Source organism: Rattus norvegicus, chromosome 6 (genome assembly GCF_021556685.1).
Source record: "Rattus norvegicus strain SHRSP/BbbUtx chromosome 6, alternate assembly SHRSP_T2T, whole genome shotgun sequence".
Classification (NCBI taxonomy): domain Eukaryota; kingdom Metazoa; phylum Chordata; class Mammalia; order Rodentia; family Muridae; genus Rattus; species Rattus norvegicus.
This window is the reverse complement of record NC_141539.1, coordinates 45910588-45914583: the sequence shown is the minus strand read 5'-3', so window position 1 is coordinate 45914583 and position 3996 is coordinate 45910588. Positions and strand designations below refer to the sequence as shown.

At 48.6% G+C, this 3996-nt stretch overlaps 1 long non-coding RNA gene across 1 annotated transcript; it reads left to right on the top strand.

Moving 5' to 3' along the window:
• The first annotated feature begins 437 nt into the window (after window positions 1-437).
• On the top strand, window positions 438-3716 carry LOC148005154 (uncharacterized). Its single transcript, XR_015622930.1, has 2 exons — window positions 438-860; window positions 3166-3716. It is a non-coding gene; the product is annotated as an uncharacterized LOC148005154 (long non-coding RNA).
• Window positions 3717-3996: the final 280 nt, after the last annotated feature.

Sequence of the window (3996 nt, the reverse complement as noted above, 5' to 3'; positions counted from 1 at the left end):
TTCAGATGTTTCAGTGTTTAAAATAAATACTTGAATATTATCAGTCAAGTGAAGATACTGTTACATAATGTTCCATCCACCTACCTTGACACCCTGAAAGGCCAGATTCAAATTTAGAACTCTCGGAATCCTCAGAATTTCCTGTGAAGATGTGTCAAATGAGAGAGCTGGCTGCTCACTGTGGCTCGCGGCTGCTGCCTTCTCTTGGACCACACATCACATTTGCTCCCACAAGGGGCCTCATAGACTCTGGGTCAGAGATCTAATTACAGTTCCCCTGCAAGGAACTCTCCGGCCCGTTGGCAGGTCAAGGCGTTTGCACACCAGAATGTGGGTTAGTCTCTGGGGCAGGATTGAGCAATGGCCCCCATGGAACCTTTAACAGCTGGCCCTATTGATGTCATTGCTAAGGAATCCCAGGTCACGTGGCTCAGGGCATCGTGTCATGGCCTCTAAGAAGCAGAGTGAGGGTGAAGGGGGTTGGCTCACTGGGGAGTAATATTTGTGAAGGTTCAAGAGGTCAGAAAAAAGTCTCCCGACCGACAAGCTGGCGTGACACCTGCCAAGGGTTGGAGGGCCCAGAGCAGATGGGTGTGGCAGCTCCCTGCTGCTGTGAAGGTTCCGTGAACTCAGGGTCACAGAAGGCAGTTGCAGAGCACAGACTCCCTGTCTGAACAGTCTTGCAGGCAGAAATGTCACTGGGGCTCAGTCATGGCAGGACTGCTTGGGACGCTGCTGCAAGGAACCACAGAGTCCTCTGCGTCAGTCTCATGACTGTGTTCGTGGTAGCAGAACAGCAAGCTCTTTCCTGCAGGGAGATCTGAACAGCTCGGTCCGCAAAGGTGGCAAGCATGAGCTTGGTGAGTGGGAGCGACGTGGTTAACTCATCCGGAGCTTCTGCCTCTGCGGCCATCTGTCTGTGTGCTTGGGATGCCAGTTTCCAGGCTCATGCCGCAACGGGGGAGTTCTTTTACCTACTTGGTTATTTAATAGCATGATTAATGCTTCCTGGTTATTAACAGAATGCAAAGACCTAGGTTCTCTGTGCCCATTTGCATGTAGTCCAGCTTTGAATAGGTCCCATTCCCAGACCGGGTGTCTCCATCCTTCTACCTTCTAGGCTGACCATTTGGTACTACCAGGAGGTCAAATTCTCCTCACCTCTGGTAAATGACTCCCCCTATACACACACACACACACACACACACACACACACACACACACACACACAGAGAGAGAGAGAGAGAGAGGGAGAGAGAGAGAGAGAGAGAGAGAGAGAGAGAGAGAGAGAGAGAGAATGCATAGGGAGACTGTTGCAATGCTTGAATGACCACCATTGCAAGGACTTCTCACCAAGGTCATTAATGGTCCACCTAGTGGCGTTACCCTAAGGCCCTTCAGCTTCAGCTTGCATCCGGAAGCAAAGCCAACTCATTTGCAAATCAAATTCAGGCCCTTCCTTCATCACTCAGCCAGTCTTCTGTGACTACCCCACTCTCTCCCACCTAATGAAAGGCCACGGAAATGCTGTGGTGCAGGGAAGCTTGCTGACAGAACTGTAGGCACATCATATCATCTTAGTTGTTTTTATCATTGCGGTAACAAAGTACCCAAGAAAAGCAACTTCAGGAAGGAAGTGTTTATTTTGACTCACAGCTCGAGGACGTAGTCCATCGTGGTGGGGAAGGCGGCTGGTCTCCGTCGTCCGCATCCACAGTCAGGTTAGCAGAGAGAGATGAACTCTGTGCCAGTTCACTCTCTTCATTCTATGCAGTCTGGGGCCGTAGCGGCAGGAAATGCTCTGACTGTATTTAAGGTAGGACTTCTTGCTGTAGTTAGCCCAGCCTGGAAACTTCTGCATGCACATGAAGAAACACCGAGGTTCATATTGCAGGCGATTCCAGCCCATTCAAGCTGACAGTATTAGCCATCACATACAGGATTTTGGACGCCCGTTCAAATAGCTTTCCTGATGCATCTTTCAACTCAGGCTTGACCCTATGCCTTTGCATCACCTGATATATACCCAGATCACGGGGCATTCCTCGGATAGCTTTTCCCTTCCTACTGGGGCCCAGTAACACAGAAGGAGCCATTAGGCAAAAGGCATGCATGTATTCTCTCTACCACTGACCCGTCTATCACTATAGGTTTGACTCATTTACATGGTCCAAGCAGGAGGGCTGCATCACGGTCTGAGTCTGCTACAGACCCTGTCCTGGACCACTCAGTTAGCAGCCTTCCATGTCACCTTGGATCGTTTTTCTAGCTGTGGAGCCCAAGAGGACTGTGGAACACTGTGATTTCTTTGTGATGGGAGCTCTACCATGCGGCACATATGTTTTTCTTTGGAGCCGTACCCCAGCATGCTCCTGGCCACTGACCCCCATCGAGCTGTGCTGCTATGCTGGTTTCTAAATCTCCAAGAGCCCATGTACATTATGGAGTCCTCCATGGGCTACCTACCCTTTGCTCATCCTGCTGACTCAGGAAGATTTGTCAGTGCAATAGATCAATGACATGTTAGAGGCACACTCCTGTAGTCCCTGTACTTGGGAGGGTGAGCAGGAAGACTGTCTGTGTCTGAGTCTATGTTCGAGGTCAGCCAGGGCTGTGTAGGGAATTCCAGGCCACCCTCAGCTACATAATGAGAGACCCTGTCTCAAAAACAAAACATCGGCTGAAATGGGTCAATACGATGCTCTGTGGCCCTTCTGATCCAGATTTCTCGACTCCCTCATTATGACAGGAAGTAAATGAGCCAGGGCACCAAGGAAAAGCTGTAAATGTGTATTGCTGTCTATTTAGTATGAATGTGAAGTGTGTCTGATCCTTTCTGATTGGCATGAAAAAGAATGTACTCATTAAATCAAAGGCCACATGCCTGAGCAGTGATATTGGCCCTTGCAAAGCTGCTACGGGGCCATATTTGGCTGAGTTTGTGGTTCCTTCTGGCTTCTGCAGGGACCAGATCAGACAATTAAATGGAGATACAATAAATCATCCTTGAGTTACTTAAGGGCACAAATGGGACTTTCTTACCCCATGCCTGGGACGAGTCCTGCTTTTATTTTATAATCCCTTGGCTGATGCTCACCAGATCAAAGGCTTTTGTGTTTTGTTTTGTTTTGTTTTTTTTCTACTCTGATTGCTTTTACCCTCCAGGCCATCAACCTATGTGGGAGTTTCTTCAAGGTCAGTCATACTATTTGGTACCTCTCTTCTTCTGCACCTCTTTGCTTTCGTGGACAGCCAGAGTCATCGCCCTACTCCTGCGTCTCCTCTACCACATCCACCTCCGCCATCACACGCACCATTACCACCTTCATCACATTATGGGCAATAGATTCTCTATCGGACTGAAGGAGAGCAGAGCCTAGACAGGTCACATAAGCAAGGCAGGTCAGCATGACCTTGACCCAGTGACAAGAATCTAGCCAAGAACAAGACACTTTGAAAGATGCTTCTGTTCAAATGGAAATGTTGACTCTACCCTGCGGAAGCCCTGTAAACAAGCATGAAGCCCCTGGTAAAACTATGAGTTCATGTTGTCCCTGGCAAAACCACAATGGATGGAGGCAATGGCTTCAATCCTTAATACCACCCAGAGCAACAAAATGAAATGAAAACCTCTAATGTGTAGGTAAGATAGGTTTCTTCTGTCACCCACCAGAGTGGAGGTTCTATAAAGAAATTAAATAAAATTCTAGGAAAAATAAGGCTTCATTTTTTTTTCATATACCAGACTTGAGCAGCTGAGAGTCCACGGCCATGGCACAGGATGAGGACTAAGGTGACAGGAAGCCACCATGTAAACTCCCTGGTGGTGTCGCTGCCATGGAGTGAGCGCATGGTAGGTCATTGTTGGATCACTTCCATTTCCTCTGCTTTGCACTCTCATCCACGGGCTTGTGGCTGTGGGAAGCTGATCTCATCGTCTCAATGCGTCCAGTTGCTTTGGGCCAATGGAAGGTACCAACAGGAAGTGAGAGGAGT